Genomic DNA, 18,314 nt, shown 5'->3' with positions numbered 1-18,314 from the left:
AGTCGTTCCCACCCCTTGGGTTTGTGCCGTGGCGGAGATCTTTGTGGGCGCTTACTACCGCCGGGAGCCTGTGTCATACAGGATGGTTAAAGTTGGTGGTGAATTGACGAGGTAGGAGATCAATCCCTCTAGTGGTGTGGGGGGCTGTGCTTTGGCAAAGTGGGGCTAAGCGGTTAATAGATCGCGTGCTGTTTGAGCCTGCTCCTGGGGGACTATCATGGAATCGAGGGCACACAGGTGTCTTCGTAGAACCCTCTTGGTCCACGTGCCTCTAGTATTTATGCTAGGCAGTAGTTTGTAAAGAATCGGGAAGAGGGCTAGGGTGCAGTCTGTTTATAGTTCTGGACCATATTCACTGTCCTTGTCTTATCTCGGTGGTCCGTGTCAATTTAAGATGCTATTCCAGTTCTCTCTTCTAATGTCTCTCCGGAGAATCTCCTTGACTCCTCTAGGAAAACGGGACGCATAGAACATCTCTCCAGGAGACTACATCTGGCATTGAATGACTCCTTGCTCGTCCCATATGGCCGATGCTAACTGCTGCTTGCTCAGTTTCAACTGGTTCTTGGCCTGCGGACTTATGGAAACCTGACCTATTCACCGCGACGTGCTACCTGCCCCCAGAGCCTCGGGTTTTTCAACTCTCTAGAGACAGCAGGAGCATTTACTCCTGAGGTGCTGACGCTGTTGCACCATCGACAACTACTGTGATAATTATTATTAGATTTGACACATGCTGGCTGGTCATTTATGAACATCTTGGTCTGTTCTGTTATAATCGCCAACCCGGCACGCCGCCAAAAAAGGACTGGCCACCGTCAGCCTGGTTCCTCTCTAGGGTTGTCTTCCTAGGTTTTGGCCTTTCTAGGGAGTTTTTACAAGCCACCATGCTTTCTACAGCCTGCATTGCTTGCCTGTTTGGGGTTTTGAGTCCTGGGTTTCTATACAGGACTTTGAGATATCAGCTGGTGTAAAGAGGGCCTTTAAAATATAAATACATTGATATTTGAATTTATATCTCTTATTCCATTACTTAGATTGTGTGTATTAGGTATTTGTTGTGACATTGGTAGACATTTTACTGCACTGTTGGAGTTAAGAAACACAAGCCATTTAAGTGTATATTACTGATACGCAATGTTGGAGGCTAGAAACACAAGCATTTAGTTAGATATTACGTCGCACTGTTGGAGTTAGAAACACAAGCATTTAGTTAGATATTACTGCACTGTTGGAGCTAGAGAAACACAAGCATTTAGTTAGATATTATACTGCACTGTTGGAGTTAGAAACACAAGCATTATGTTAGGATATATACTGTTGGAGCTAGGAACACAAGCATTTAGTTAGATATTACTGGCATGTTGGGAGAAATTAAATAGGACACAAACAAACATTTAGTTAGATATTACTGCACTGTTGGAGCTAGAAACACAAAGCATTTAGTTAGATATTACTGCACTGTTGGAGCAGAAACAAGCAGTTAGAGATATTACTTGCACTGTTGGAGCTACAAACACAAGCAGATTTAGGTTAGATATTACTGCACTGTTGGAGTTAGAAACAAAGCATTTAGTTAGATATTACTTGCATGCTGTTGGAGCTAGAAATGAACACAAGCATTTAGTTAGATATACTGTAGATGTTGGAGCTAGGAAACACAAAGCATTTAGTTAGATATTGATGCGATAGCACTAGGATCCCATAGCATTAGTGAGATAACTGCACTGAGTGGCACTATGGAACACGCATTAGTTAAGATATTACTGAGCACACATAAGTTGGAGTATGATTGAATGATCATCTAAGCGAGCTCTCTAAATTCTAGGGTAGGTATGATGTGGTTGACGTGGTCTTTAAGAGTCTATTCCTGTTTTCGGGATGCTTAAAGGCAGAGTAGCTCGGATCAAGCATTTAGTTAAGAGTTATGTGTGTAATTGGTAGATGTCTAGCACTCGTATATGGTCTAAAATCTTGATTAGGGAGGTGCTAGGTAGACGAGCAATGGTCTATAATGTCTATATGTCTTAATTATTAACTTGGCTGACAACTGTTGCTGGAGTAGGGTAACAGCGAATAGCAATTGTCTTAGTCTCTCACCGTATTTATGGCTCATTAAAATCCTTGAATAACCTGGTGCAACATGTTTTCGGATGCTACGGCATACACATAGAATTGGTAGCTTCTCATAATGATACTCGAATAGTGAGTCTAGCTACTGTGGAGCCTGATGGATAGAACAAGCTATTTGTCTATGTTAGAGTACCTACCTCTTTAAGCACGTGGTTCTCTAGGTAGTTTAGAATACGAGCCATAGTGGGTAGAATGCATTCTCTAAGGTCTAGATACTTACTTGATATGGCTCTCTAAAGTATTATATGGTAGGTTAAGTGAACAGCGCGCAGCAATTTATAGTATAGTATGATTTCATACTTGTCTCCTGTTAATGGTTCTAAATCTGTACGTTGGTAGTGAATGGTGGATGGTAATAAGGATGATAGAGACTAAGTTCCTTATAGACATTTAACGTAGCTCATAATACTGCATACGTGCAATAACATACGGAGATTATGATTGGAGGCTGAGATATAAACATTTGTATAAATGTTCACTCTTTATTGTAATGGGTATAACCTTTGAGTGTCATAAGATGATATACTCTGGATCACTGCGAGGGCGGATCGAGGTGAGCTAATTAGTGCTGCAAGATTGGCTTTAATCTGGCTCACATTGTAAACATTAGTGCCTAGAGTGACATGGTAGGTGTAGCAGGAGAGTCTAAGGTTACATTCTCCATGGTGAGGCATCCTAAATTGATACGTGTAACGACTGTAGGATGCAGCTTGTGTGTAGTGGTAAGAGATCAGATGGTCACAAAAGTCACATTCCTACGGTGCCCCTTAGGATAATGTCATAATCCTGGAGGCACGCTCAGTTAGAAGTGCTTGAGGGCTGCAATTTAGAATTCTATTTTAAGTCTCTCCCCTAGTGTGTGTGTCATGATGTTTCTGAATATAGTATGGTTATGGGGACTGAGAATTGTGTGTTAATGCTATTCTAACTGTGCTCTACGCCCTTTAATGCTCCTATCTGCTATGGTAAGTGGGGTGGAAGATGTCTAGTACTCCCCTATGGTGTCACATCGCAATTTTGGATAGAGTGGGCACGTAAAGAGGCGCTCGAGCTAGAACATGGATCATGTATCCTACGCCTCTATATAGTGAGCTCTGGATGACGTAGCATAAGTACGCTCAAAGGGCGCTGCTTGGATAAGGATGTCAGTCTGCCCGTAGTGGCTCTAAATGTGTGTGATTGTTGGATCCAGGCTGTGGTACAGCCACGCACGGGACACAGATTCAAGCTATGATCTTGAACAACTGCTGATATGGTGTATGTTGAACCGGTTTGCCCATGACCAAAAGGATTTGTCATACTCGAATCAAGATCATAGAGATAATGGACCAAGAGTCTGTTTGATATAATTGGTAAGGGGTTAATCATGTGAAACAGTGAGAGAACAAGATCACATTAACACCAAAAATAATGGGTCCAGAAATATATCGGCTCTTTGGCTAATCAAATGTTCAAATACAAAATGCTAATATGAGCTTAATTTAAACTATGAGTTCTGAGATCATCTGATCATGATATAGAATGGAGATAACAGATCATTAGATCCCCGGCTTTCATACAGACAGAGAAGAAATATAATCTGAGAGACATTCCACAGAGTAGTAGATATTCTCAATACTAATACAGTAAGACACTTAAGAGAAGACGTGGGAAGAGAATGTAGGACAGAACAACGTCCTAGTAAAAAGAGGAGAACGTGACATCAGATAATAGACTTATACTAAGTATATGTGCGCATTTTACTGTTGTAAAACAGCATATGCCTCACTATCATGAAATGCAATAATCAAAATTAATACCAGATTCACCGAAACTGTTATTACTACCAATCGCCGAAAACTCATAAAAGACATCTAGAGTTAGTAATGCTTCACTCGCAAAGGGGACTGTTGAGAGAGACAAAGGAAAGTTCGAGTAACGGACGAGACAAGGGCTGGTGTAACAACGGGCTATCAAAATAGACTAAGTGAGACCCAACAAAGGACAGCCAGCTTTGAGAAGTAGCAGCCACCATAAGGTGGAAGAACAAAGCTCGCTACGTATCTAGCATTCGCCATTAATTGCAAGGAGCGCAAAAAAATGAGGAAAAAAAGAAACCACACACCTGAACTAAAAGACAGGAAGTCATAGAGACTACACAAAAAGCGCTCGGACGCGCACACCTATAGTTGTTTGGAGCGCTCCTAACGCGCTTACTAATAGGACAAAGAGATCTTCACGCATCTAGTGGAGTTGCAGAGAATCGAAGAACTCACTGACGTAATGTAAGATGGAGAGAATCTCGGAGACCCCAGGATACTAAGGTGAAAACCAGGACGGTGTATCCCTGCACTCAATCGAGAGTAAGTGACACAAAGACGCTGCCGAGCCACAGTGATAAACGTAACACACTACTCAGAGAAGTTCATAAGTTTGTGTTAACACTAGCCTGTTCGGCCCGTGAGAGAGAGCCTGTAGACACTCATCGCAGCGCACCCACACGCTGGCAAACACGCGTCCCACGCAGGCTCGCACTAGATTTAAGCTCAACACTCACTCTAGAGAAATCGCCCCGCATGGAGGATGCGGTTGACGCACACTATTTAGATGAATCACGCTGAATGCAATTGACACAAGCAACTGACGCATATGGACTAACTGATATAATATTCATTTGGCATGAAGCCGTGGTTGAGTTGTTATGAAACATTTGATCATGGTCCTGTAGGCCGCACGACCCATAAGGGACTGTTATACTTCTTTCGCACTCCCGGCACAGCACGATCATTCGCGGACTCAGGCCACACCTTAATAGCCTCGCGTGCGGTGACTGCTGAGGGATTAATAGGAGAATATCGTACTGCAACCACACACGACCGGAGGAGGAGCAGATTTAGGGTCTCAGAGAGTCTCGATAGAGACTCGAAGAGGAACCGTAGGTCCCTAATAAGGGGTGGCGCAGTCCACTTCTGGGCTGTGCCGCCCGTGGTGGCGCTAGCATTTAGAACTATGACTACAGACATAAAATGTTGCCATGAGTGGCATAATACTTCAAAAGATGGGGTTTCATCAGTATAATGACCAGCATGTTGCTGGTCATATATATTAAGAGATCATAGGGGGAATCAGCTATTTGAGCGGGCCGCTTGCATGCAGTATTTGGAAGTTCTTCACACATAGCCGAGATGCGAAAGGTGTAGGTTAACTGTCCTATTGTTTTTCTTGTGTGCACTCATGGTTCATCGCCTTATTATAATGATCATGAGAATGAAAACTACGTGCAGGTTGCTGGACATGGTTGGTCATGGTCGCTCTGGCGCCTGATTCCTCATCGCACGCGCCATTATTCCAGTCGGTTGATATCTAGGCAGCCAGCAGCAGCGCAAGGTGGAGAAATATGTAATGCTCAGTGGCAGCCTCACATGGCCATAGGTGAGTTTAGCCAGTTCTTTTGTTGTTTTCTATCACCCATAGATGTGTCTGTGGTTGCGTCATATATGCTCGCTCTTAAGTCTGTTGTCAAGAGTGCGTCAACGTCATGTCACTGCTCGTTAGGCGAATGTGTCGAGGATTTCTTACACGAGCCTAGGTGTAGATGCTACAATCTGTCTTGATCATTCGCGCGCTATGGGTAATGAGCCTCTTTGGTCCTCTAGTGTGTCGATTAGAGTGTTGAGAGATAGTTCTAATGAAGCATATATATCTTAGGACTCTGATCTCGATTAGCCTTCTGTGGACAGGTGTTTTTATTTACTTATGGTATTACTGAAGCACTTCTCTAGTCGGTGAACTCCCGTAGTGTAAGAGTGTGCTCCTATCTCAGCGTCGTTACCCTGTAATGAAAAGACACCTGGGAGCCAAGAAAATCTTTCTGATTGAAAGAGGGGTCAAATACTTATTTCCCCTCCATGTGTAAAATGCGCGTTTTATATTTACATTGTTTTGCTGATCATTCAGCTTTTTTGCGTGGCAGTTATTCTTATTGTGTTGTTTACATGGTTGTAGCGTCTTCACTGTTTGCATAATTTTAGGTAGGACCCTACCATTAAGTTTAGTATAGATTACTGACTGATCTAGATTCATCTTTTGTCACGCAGTTGAGGAGCCAATCACTGTACAAATGTCCAGTCATGTGATCAAATATCTCATAGTCTTTCAGCCTCACTATAGAGATAAAACCAAGTTATAAACTTTTGGCGCTCCTTGACTGACTGGATCAATTAAGAGCCATAAGGGAGACTAGACATCTACAAACCCACTACTACTCAGATTAGAGCCATAAGGGAGCTAGAACATCTACCAACCCAGCTACTACTAATCAATTAGAGCCATAAGGGAGACTAGACATCTACCACCACTACCTATCAGATTAGCGCCATAAAGGAGACTAGACTCTACACCACTACCACTATCAGATTAGAGCCATAGGAGACTAGACATCTATCACCCCACTACTACTATCAGAATTAGAGGCCATAAGGGAGACTAGACAATCTACCACCGCCAGCTACACTATCAGTTAGAGCCATAAATGAGAACTAGACCTCTACCACCTCACTACGACTATCAGATTTAGAAGCCATAAAGGAGACTATGACATCTACGCACCCCACTACCAGTATCAGAATTAGAGCCATAAAGAGACTAGACATCTACCACCCCATTACACTATCAGGATTAGAGCCATAAAAGGAGACTAGACATCTACCACCTTCATAACCACTATCAGATTTAGAACCATAAAGGGACTGACATCTATCATCCCCACTAAACCACTATCAGATTAGGCCATAAAGGAGACTAGACATCTACCACCTATCAGATTAGAAGCCATAAAGGAGACTGACATCTACACCCCACTAAACACTATCAGATTAGAGCCATAAAGGAGACTAACTTTCCAGTATCAGATTAGGCCATAGCAAGGAGACTAGACATCTACATATCAGATGTAGAGCATAAAGGAGACTAGCCATCTACCACCCACTACCACTATCAGATTAGAGCCATATTAGAAGACTAGACATCTAACCAACCCACTTACCCACTGTATCAGATTAGAGCCTGTAGGGAAGAAATCTAAGACCCCACTACCACTACAGATTAAGGGAGGGAGAAAAGGAGGAGAAGAGAAGAGAAGGGGAAAGGAAAAAGGGAGGAAGAAGAGAAGGGAGGGAAGAGGAGAAAGGAAAAGAGAAGCAAAGGGAGAGAGAGAGGAAACAAGGAAGGAAGGGGAGGGGATGGAAGAAGTGGCAATTTGTTAGGGAAGGAGAGAAAGAAAGAAAGCAGCATCGCGCGATTGGGGAGCCATAAGGCAAAGGATAAGGTAGAACATCATTAAAATACTCCTTCTACAATGTTAAAACATTCTACATTGTGACATCATTAAAATACTCCTTCTACAATGTTAAAACATTCTACATTGTGACATCATTAAAATACTCCTACTACAATGTTAAAACATTCTACATTGTGACATCATTAAAATACTCCTTCTACAATGTTAAAACATTCTACATTATGACATCATTAAAATACTCCTACTACAAAGTTAAAACATTCTACATTGTGACATTATTTCATCGATATCATGAAACAACTTCTTCATGTATGCATTTTCTGATGTTTGATCAAACACCTTTTATCAGAGTATCTCTTGTCACATTGAACACAGCTATAAGGTTTCTCTCCTGTGTGTCATCTCTGGTGTGAAGTCAGCTGGCTAGATGTAGGAAAAATCATCCCACATTGATCACAGGTATAAGATTTCTCTCCCGTGTGTGTTCTCTGGTGTATTTTAAGTTCTGATGAAGATGTGCAACCTTTCCCACAGTCAGAGCAGCAATGAGATTTCTTCCCTGTGGTTCTCTACTGGTGTTTCGACGTGGAGAGACTCTTCTCTGCTTCGTCAGCATCATGAGGTTGTTGAGGCTCCCCAGAGGATCCACGATAGTCACGTCTCTCTCCTGTGTGAACAGCAAGTCAGACAGATGGTTTAAGGCCCACAACAGCAGAAATCCACTGTAAAAGGTGATGTGTAGCCATGATGTTGTACAAACAATGACGTCTGTAATGAATGTTCATTATTTGACATTTGTCTTAAGATTGTCAAGTGAACAACAAGTCATATAACGTGTAAGGTAACTTATTTGAAAAGTCATTACTTTATTGCATTGCTCAACATTTGTCATAATTATTTAAAGCAGTTCATTTGTATCCGCTCTCTCGTTGGACTTCGGCTGCATATTTTCCCCCATTTTCTTCAAATCTGAAAATGTTGAAGCCACCACCATTTCCTGAAGAATTGCATTATGGGCCCTAAAGTACTGCGTGTATACGTCATATTTTGGCGAAATTAGTACGACATCCGGGAACTTTTGGCATACTAACTACATCATATTATGACCAATAAGCAGACTATATACTCAATTTACTTCACAAATAGTGCGGTTAGTATGAGTATTCTAACACAGCTCAGGACTCTGGGCAGCCATTTTGTTTGCTTAAAAACTAGGTTTCCCCTTTAAAAAAGCCACACAACAATCAATCTGCAGTTCAACCAATAACAAAGCTGTAATTCCACCACTGTTTTGGTAATAAGATGATGGGGCTGGAGAAATATAACTACTCTCAACTTCATAGACAGACCTATGTATGAAAGGACTGACCAGCCATGATATCAATATTATAGTTTTAACCATGTTGAGGCTATACAGTGTTGATTTACATTGTTTCTAAACATTGCAGTAAAAAAAGCTTATTTGGGGGTTCTGATGGGGTACAACAGTTGAACTAAAGCTCATGAGGCATGTGTTATATTCTTCAAGAATCAATGCCTATAAATAAATAATTTAAAAGTCCAAATATGGATGTAACAATTGCAGATTTCCGCTTTAACACCAAGCACACCACACATCAGTTCAACTTCCAACCACAGAGTTTGTGCTTCTGTTAAGACAGTACTTACGTTCATCGTCAGTCTCCTCTTCTTTCACTGAAACTTCGTCATCCTCTTTCACTCTGAACCCGTCTTCCTCTTCTTTAACTGAAACGTCTTTCTCTTCTTCGTTCACGGTAACAGCCTCACCCTCTACTTGTTTTTGTATTGTAATAGGCTCCTTTTCCTCCTCCTCTTTCACAAGAAGCTTACTTTCTCGTCCAGCAACCTTCTCTTCTTCAGCAGGAACGGGGTTAAGTTTGAAGACTGAGCTATGAGGCATGTACTTGAGTCGCTAAGCGTATACATTCAAACAGTGTCACTTTATAGCACACGTGATCATGCGTTGAAGAATCATTTCGTCGAACTACCTGATTGGTTTGGATTTGGGCTCGTTCGACATTGCAGCCGACGAGTGCAGGTGCTGGTGATGACTAAAATTAAAATCCCTGCATCGATAAATAACTACTCATTATTATTTAAAATCAGTCAGCCCAGATCACCGTTTACGCCACAACGCAAGCAATGGATTTGATGCTCTCGAACACGCCAGTGGTTTAATATATGACATAATGGCTAACGCTGCCTACGGCGTGTGACTTCATCTGATAAAAATGTGGCTGTTCTAAATTCTGTGTCCGCTCAAAGCCTTGAGTAATGAAACCTATTTTTGAACACATTGGCTGGAAAAGAGCCAAGATTTCAGGAAGCTTTGGTTTCCCCATCACTACTTTTCACGCATGGTTTTCTGCTGAATTAGACTAACGGGATATTTGTAACTTTTTCTCCGGTAACGTTAGTTTGGTCTCTGCTGACCATTACCGTGCTGGTTGGCTAACGCTGGGTTAGGCTAATAGCTAGTTGGCTAAATAGCTAACGTTAGCTGGCTAAGATAACTGCATATAGCTAATGTTAGCTGGCTGGCTAAGATAACTGCATATAGCTAATGTTAGCTGGCTGGCTAAGATAACTGCATATAGCTAACATTCTTTGATATTTGGTTAGAAGGTGTTATGTATTTCCAAAGCGTTGGTTTACTTTAATCACTCAAGTCATGAGTTCAAATGATTGGTTTAATTTGAAGTTCTACATTTGAAGTTATTTCTGTTGTAGTTTACATCATAGGTAATAGGCTGGTCCTCCATATTACTTCCCACCTGACTTTGGCATTCTTCTGAATTCTGTTTGGTTTAATGTAATAAAGTTTAACTTTGTAATAACTCCAAAAATAGAACAGTGAGGTTAACTTTGCATTGGGATTTTAAAAATATTTTATAAAAATACAAAACATACAAACAACATCACACAAACATTAACCACATCACACCTGCCCAGACCCACTATAACACACCCCCATCTCCATTAACTACATCACACCTGCCCAGACCCACTAGAACACACCTCCATCTCCATTAACTACATCACACCTGCCCAGACCCACTATAACACACCTCCTTCTCCAGCTCCTGCATCACTGTCCGCCACATGGCCTCAAACTGCACCATTTTATTTCTCACCGTCGCCCAGCACATTTTTAGATAATAAAGCATTTGACCTTTCCACTGCGTTATCAATGGAGGATTGGTTGATTTCCAGTTTAAGTATTTAAGATGATTGATGAGAAAAGTATCGTCCAACCATCCGGTAACTTGTTTCATGCGCATCAAAGGTGAGGGTGAATTCCAGATGTTTACTGCTTGTATTGATGGAGTGGAATCGATGAAGTTCCTCTGCTGTCCCCTGGAATAGAAGGAACACGTCATCAATGAAGACTTTTACAGAGCCTGATGAGGTGCTAGAATGGATTGTTAGGGCTGACAATCACATTCTTCTCTAACAACCCCACATACAGATTGGCATAATTAGATGCTATTTTTTTAAACTACAATGACCATAATGACCTGAGCGCCTACTTGTCTTGTCTGTGTTTCTTTTACACCTGCTACGTAAAAGAGACCGAAGAATGTGTAACAGTATAGCTTCCGTCCCTCTCCTCGCCCCTATCTGGTCTCGAACCAGGGACTCTGCACACATCAACAACTGCCTTCCACAAAACATCATTAACATCACTATTAGTGCGCACCCCGCTAACTAGCTAGCCATTTCACATCGGTTACAAATGCACAATGGTCAATGCTATCTGGGATTCTTGGGACATCCCTACCCTGAACCCTAACCTTAACCCCTAACCTAACCATTTTAAATGCCAACTTCAATGGGCTAGGGACGTCCCAAGGATGTATCGCTACCTGAAGATACATGATCTAGGTGATTGATAGTTGGTATTCAGCAGTCATAAAGCCTTATTTACTTAATGAACTACTAAAATAGTGATTTTGTCCGACAGCAGCTCTACACTTCATTGACTGACTGATCCATTCATCCTTCCATCCCTCCTCAGCCTTCCTCTCCTCTGAAGACCCAGTGAGGTTGGAGCTCAGTCAGAGAGCGGTTGAGGGACTGGTTAGGAAGAACACTTCTACAGCCAGAGAGGTGAGAGGTCACACATGGTTTAGATGGTAAATATTTATGTCCCCTTAGCGGTTCATCACGTCAGCAAAAGAGAATATGTTCCATCTGTGTTTATTTAAATTAGTGCAAATTGTCCACTGATATTGGTGTAATTTCTCACCCCTTTTGGCTGTATGAAAGTGAATTTCCCCTCAGGCACACACATTTGTTCTTTGTTATTACCCGGCCACTGCCTGTTCAGTCCGCTATCATCCAGAAGGCGAGGTCAGTACAGGTGCATCAAAGCTGGAAGAGAGACAGAAGCTGTTTTTCAATCTCAAGGCCACCAGACTGTTGGCCACTTTAAGGAATGGAACACTAGTCACTTTAATAATGTTTATATATCTGGCATTACTCATCTCATTTGTACAGTTGAAGTCGGAAGTTTACATACATCTTAGCCAAATACATTCAAACTCAGTTTTTCACAATTCTTGACATTTAATCGTAGTAAACATTCCCTGTCTTAAGTCAATTAGGATCACCACCTTATTTTAAGAATGTGAAAAGTCAGAATAATAGTAGAGAGAATTATTTATATCAGCTTTTATTTCTTTCATCACATTCCCAGTGGGTCAGAAGTTTACATACACTCAATCGGCAAACTTARGATATTTCATATTTTCAAGTTCAGAAGTCAGAACCCATCACCTGCTATGTAAAAGAGACAGAAGAATGCACAATGGTCAATTCTATCCGGGATCCTTCGGACATCCCTACCCTAAACCCTAACCTTAACCCCTACCTTTACCATTTTAAATGACAACTTCAACGGGCTAAGGACATCCCAAGGATGTATCTCTATCTCTTTACATTGCTGCCGTGTCAGAGGTCACATGTGTCTGGGCTGGGGGAGGGCGGGGGATGGGGGAAGAGGGGAAGGGCCAGGGGCGCCTCACGGAAGGAGAGGAGCAAAGAGCGGCAGCAGGAGGAGGGGACAGAGAGGCACGGAGCAGCAGAACCGGGGAGGAGAGAGGAAAAGAGGGGAAGAAGCAAGGGAGTGGAGAGCCAGAGAGGCAGCAATGGAGGGAGAGGTGGTGGAGAAGGAGTCGGTGGCAGGACCAGTGGAGGAGGGAGGGGAGTGGGGACAGCAGAATGTGGAGCGCCCTCGTGGAAGAGATGGGGGAATGGTGGAGGAGCTTGCGGGGAGGGAGGGTGGTGTCTCCCTGTTACCGCCATCGCCAAAGAAAGAGAGGGAAGAGGAAGGGCTCTTGACAGACAGCAGAGGACGGGGGTATGGGGGGAGGGGGTGGCCAAGCGAGTGATGGGGGCGGGAGAAACTGTGTCCTCGCTGGCTTCCCCAGCCCCTCAACTCCTGGTGGAGCTTGATACACCAGAGCACGGCTCAGGGCTGTCACTGAGGGGGGTCGCAGTTCCTGTTTGGGACACGGGCTCCCTACTCTCTACCCAACCAGATACGGGGCTGGGGAAGTGGAGGAGTTTGGTGGTCAACCAGAATGCAGGGCACTCGGGAGCAAACACCCTTCCTGCATCCTGGGTTGTTGAGATGGAGGAAGACGGGTGGACGTCGGGAGGAGAGACGGCGTCCCTGCGGTGAGATGGAGCAGGGGAGCATCGGGTGAGACTCCTGGGGGGGGGTTAGTAGTTGGGTGATTTTATTTTTTTTGATTTTATAATTTTTTTCATGGAGCCTACTATAACTTTTGTTAGTTTAAATGTAAGCGTTTAAGGGATTTGTTAAGAGGGCGGTTTTTAGTTATTTAGAGGGTGTGGGTTTTGACTTTTGTTTTTTTAAAGGAGGTTCACTGAGGGATGGAGGGGATGTTAACAGATTTAGGAGGGGAGTGGGAAAGGGGAGTCGGTTTGGGGTATAGGTGGGTTGCACTCATCGGAGGGTAGGATTTTGTGTGGGTAAAGGTTGAGGATTCATTTGTGGTTATGCAGGGGAGGGTTTTGGGGGTGGATGTCACCTTAAGGGATTGCAGATATAGATTAGTGGGGTGTACGGGCCACAGGTGGCGGCAGACAGGAAGGAATGGTGGACTGTCCTGGCCCCCTGTGCGCCACAAATAGGCAAGCTGTGATGGGGGGAATTTTAATATAGATTAGGGTAGGGGGGATAGCAGTTCAGGCGCCATCACTCAGTGGCGGCTATGTGCTATGCCATGGTCTGTTGATGGAGCCCTGCACACTACTACTCCGACAATGGCTGTTCCACTTGGTGCAACTCCCGGGGGGGTTGCGCGGAGGCTTGACTATTTTTTTATGTCTAGGTCTCGCTTGAGTCAGTTGTCTAGCAGCTGTTGCCCTGTTTTATTTTCTGATTCAAGACGGGTCTCCTGAGGTGAGGTCACCAGTCTGCCTCTTCGGTAATACGGATTAGATCGGATGTGCTGGATAGCTTTCATTGAAGCCTTTATGGTTTAGTTTGTGGGAATTGAAAGGCCTCTGGTCCATGTAGTGACGGGGTTTTTGGTGGTGGGATTGAAAGTTAAGGTAAGGTACTGGACAACATAAGGACTCTTGGTAATTGTGTAGCTACAGAGTTCATATGCCGTACTTGTTTCATCATGTACAGGCATAGCTTGGCGCGTAAGCGATCCCACCTGTCGCAAGACCATCTTTTGTGGCTGGAGGAGATACCTTTTGGATGTTTTGCCCTTTTGCTGATTGAGTAGTATGGGCACTGCTGTTGTTAGGTGGGTGAATGGGATTTTGTTTTATTACTTGGGCTTTAGTAGAGGGTAGGGAGGTTGTATTGATGATGCTGTTGGGGACGTCAGGGGAAAGTTTCTGCTACAATCCCTCTTTATAACAGGGGCTGTGGGTAAGCCATGCAGGACATTGGTAACGACAGGGTAGGGGATTGGGTTTTGGTGGATTGGATATGTGTAGGAGGTGTGGAATGGAATATCTTTGAGGGGAGGAAATGTGTTGTTTGGGCAGGCATTGCTGTCCCGGGAGAGGTGGAAGGGAGTTTAGGGCTGGTATTGAGTCTAAAGGGGTAGATTTTGTTTTATGACGATATATTTGGCGTAAGTAGCTTTGTAGATGCTAGTCTTTCTGAAGGAAGGGAAGATGCTCCCTCTTGAGTTTTTTGTTTATTGGTTGTTTTTGTTCGGTTTTGGAATTTATTAAAATAGCCTACATTTTAGTTTTGTTTGGAATATTGATTGTTGTTTTTGTTAGTTGTTTCTTGTTATTTTTTTTTTGGAACTAATTTGTACAGGGCCATAATCCTGTTATGGGTATGATTCTACATTATCTATGTGTAAATGGTGTGAGGGATAATTCCAGTGTGCTGTCGTTCGGATTGATGGGATACTTTAAAAATGCTGAAAACCAGGTCCTAGTGGTAATTTTTTTTTTACCTATATTGTAACTAGGGCAAGTCAGTTAGAGAACAAATTCTTATTTTCAATGACGGCCTAGGAACAGTGGTTAATCTGCCTTCAGCGGCAGAGAACTGCCCCAGATTTTACGCTTGTCAGCTCTTGGGGAGTTATGGACTTTGCAATCCTTCTGTACTAAGTCCAACCGCTTCTAATCCACTAGGTCTACCCTGCCGCCCCATGTACAACATCATGGCAGCTTGTTAAAGACAGAGATGGGGGAGATGAGAAAGAGAGAGAGATTGTAACCATTATGCTGAACAACAGGTCCCTAGTGCGTTAATGACAATCAACACTAGCAGCTTGTTAAAGAAGAGATGGAGGAGATGAGAAGAGGTAGAGAGATGTAACATTCATGCTTGAAAACAGGTTCTCCTATAGTGTGAATGACAACTCAATGCAGCTTGTTAAAGAATGAGATGGTGAGGGAGAAGATTGATAGAGAGTAGATTGTTAACCCATAGTGCTGAAAAAACATGTGTCCTCAGTGGAACTGTACATACAACATGGCCAGCTGTTTGAAAGTTATATGAGTATGGAGGGTGAGAGAGAGTATGATTGGTACCATATTGCTTGAAAACTTAGGTCCTAGCTGGTTATATGACAACAAACATGGCTTGTTGCTTAAGAGAAGAGATGGAGATAGAGAAGTAGTAACATATACATTACACCTGAACCTTAAGACAATCCTTTGTAATGTAATTGAAATATTCTGGGGCTTCGCACGGAAGGGGATGTGGTTAGTTTTCTATAACCCATAATTTTATATGCTGTTAATTCATAACACCAGTCAGTTTATACGCCTGTTAGTTCATAACACCATCATTTATACCTGTTAGGTTCATAACCCTATCATTAAACCTGGTTAATTCATAGCCCATAATGTTTATACTCATGTTAATTCATCAACCTATGCCATTTATACCTTTTGCTTGAATTAACACCCCCCAGTAGAGTAGCTGCTAGCCTTGACAGGAACTAATGAGAACCATTAATAAGCCCCAGGAAGTAGTAAGCTGGCTTCCTTGGCAAGGTGAACTAATGGGGATCCATATAAACCCCAGTAGAGTAGCTGCCTGCCCGCATTGGTCAGGAACGGTTTTCCTTCCGTTGGTCCCGCAACTGGAGAGGACGCTGAATAGATTCGCGGCACGGCCGTAGTGTATTGGTCTCAACATATGTTTATGCTGATATACAAGTATGAGTGATTACCACGAATGACACTAATAAGCATTACAACTCAAAAAGTTAGAGCAAAATAAGGGTATGCAAAATTGAGTACAATGACGACCCGTGTTGGTTGGGCATTTTGTTGGTAAAAGGATGAAGGTGGGCCATCTGAGACGTACCTATCGTGAGTGGCACTTGTAAACAACGAAAGAAGAACACACAAGTACATGACACGCAACAGCAAAAATCAACTGCAACAAATAAAATTAAACACCTCAACTATGTCTTTAACAGCAGTGTAAAATACAAGGTATCTCCTGCGCCACGTAGTAAGTGTGGTGGTGGACAATGGTGGCTAGCGTAAATATTCGCTTCACTTCTCCTCAATAAGAGGATCATGACTACTCAAGCACACACACCTGCGACTCTGCATTGAGAACCATAGTTAGGCCAAGGAACATCGAACAGACAAACTAGACCACACCAACATAGCCGAAATGATCGGTTACCCACGACTACTAGCATGGATTCCCCAGCTCAAGATGTCCTGACCCCATCCAAACCACTGTCCTACCCTTTAACAAGTAAAAACACAAAAGAACTATGGTCAGAACGTGAACAGTACCGCCCGCTCCTGAGGTGCGGACTCCGAACAGCACCACCTAAAACTCTAAGGGAGGGGTCTGGGTGGGCATCTGTCCGCGGTGCGGCTATGGCGGCGGCTGGACAAGGATCCCCAACTCCAACCATTGTCTTGTCTCCCCTGGCTTAGCATCCTGTTGAGGTGGACGACCCTCGCCGCCGGACGCTTGGGCTGAGGAACCTTCCCAAAGGTCCCGCACTAGACTTGAGGAAACTGCCTCCGGACTGGAGGGATCAGCTCATGACAGAGAGGTAGCTTAAGACAGCAAGAGGTAGCTTAAGACCAGAGAGGTAGCTTAAGTAACAAAGGGCAGCTCCGGACTGAAGGGCAAGCTCCGGACTAATGGGGCAGCTCGGACTGGAGGGCAAGCTTCATGACTGGAGGGCAAAGCTCCATGACTGGAAGGCAGCTCATGACTGGCGGGCAGCTCATGACTGGAAGGGCCAGCTACATGATGGCGGCAGCTTCATGACTGGCCGTGGGCAGCTTCAATGACTGGAATGGCAGCTCATGACTGCAGGGCAGCTTCATGACTGGCGGCGACTCTGGTCGCTGCCTGAACTGGCGGCGGCTCCGCCGGCAGCTCCTGACTGGCGGAACGCCCAGACGGGCTCTGGTGGGCAGCTCCTGACTGGCGGGCGGCTCTATCAGCTCTTGACTGGCGGCGGCTCTGGCAGCTTCCATGACTGGCGGGGTGGCTCTGGCAGCTCCTGACTGGTGTTGCGGCTTGGCGGCTCCTGACAGGCAAGCTCAGATGGCGCTGGCAGACGGACCGACTCTGACCTGCTGAGGGCGGCAGCAGTAGGCGGGTGCGTGGTGCCGGAACTGGTGGTACCGGACTGGAGACACCGCATCACTAGGCAGTGCGGGGAGCAAGAACAGGGCACACTGGACTTCTCAATAGCGCCATGGCACTATAGGGCTGGTGCGTGTGAGGAACTGGTGGTACCGGGCTGTAGCCACGCACGCTCAGGCTAGTGCGGGGAGAAACATAACAGTGCGTACAGGGCTCTGGATACGCACAATATAGGCTGGTGCGTGGTGCCGAACTGTGGTACCGGTACGGTGGGCTGGAGACACGCACCACAGGGAGACAGTGCGTGGGAGGGAGGAACAGAAGTTCTGGGACGAACACAGGACGCCGCTGGTGCGTGGTGTTGGCACTGGTGGTACTGGCTGGAAGCGAGGAGGTGGCAGCCTGGTATAACCTGGACCGTGAAGGCGTACTGGCTCCGCTTGAGCACCGAGCTGTCAACTTACCTGGTTGAATGCTCTTTTTCCCCGTAGCCCGGACCAGTGCGGGAGGTGGAATAACCCGCACTGGCTGTGCTGGCGAACCGGGGGACACCATACGTAAGGCGCTGGTGCCATGTACAAGACGGCCCAAGGAAGACGCACTGGGAGACCAAGATGCGTTGAGGGAGCCGGGCTTCATGGCACGCTGGCTGCAATGCTCAATCTAGCGCCGCGGTATAACGTGGAGCTGGGATGGTACCGCACCGGGCTATGCACGCCGTACAGGAGACAACGTGGGCGCTCTTCCGCATAACACGGTGTCTGCCCATACTCCGCTCTATCCGACGGGTCA

General features: G+C 44.6%; 2 protein-coding genes and 1 long non-coding RNA gene across 3 annotated transcripts in view; 1 reads left to right on the top strand and 2 right to left on the bottom strand.

Moving 5' to 3' along the window:
* LOC112074361 (zinc finger protein ZFP2-like) overlaps positions 1 to 18,314 on the top strand; it is a 98,182-nt gene that overhangs the window by 35,395 nt on the left and 44,473 nt on the right. The gene's annotated exons all lie outside the window — the stretch shown is intronic.
* The window catches only part of LOC112074366 (zinc finger protein ZFP2-like), a 38,194-nt gene continuing 27,431 nt past the window's right edge, over positions 7,552 to 18,314 (bottom strand). Inside the window, exon 3 of the mRNA XM_070440487.1 lies at positions 7,552 to 7,604. The gene's annotated coding sequence lies outside the window, so the exon portion shown is untranslated. The remainder of the gene's footprint in view (positions 7,605 to 18,314) is intronic.
* Positions 7,601 to 18,314, bottom strand: part of LOC139025386 (uncharacterized) — an 88,655-nt gene continuing 77,941 nt past the window's right edge. The window contains exons 2-3 of the long non-coding RNA XR_011476957.1: positions 9,080 to 9,227; positions 7,601 to 8,078 (exon numbers count right to left, since the gene is read on the bottom strand). This is a non-coding gene — a long non-coding RNA (uncharacterized lncRNA). The remainder of the gene's footprint in view (positions 8,079 to 9,079; positions 9,228 to 18,314) is intronic.

This window comes from Salvelinus sp. IW2-2015, unplaced genomic scaffold (genome assembly GCF_002910315.2).
Source record: "Salvelinus sp. IW2-2015 unplaced genomic scaffold, ASM291031v2 Un_scaffold2604, whole genome shotgun sequence".
Taxonomy (NCBI): domain Eukaryota; kingdom Metazoa; phylum Chordata; class Actinopteri; order Salmoniformes; family Salmonidae; genus Salvelinus; species Salvelinus sp. IW2-2015.
This window is presented reverse-complemented; position numbering and strand designations above follow the sequence as displayed.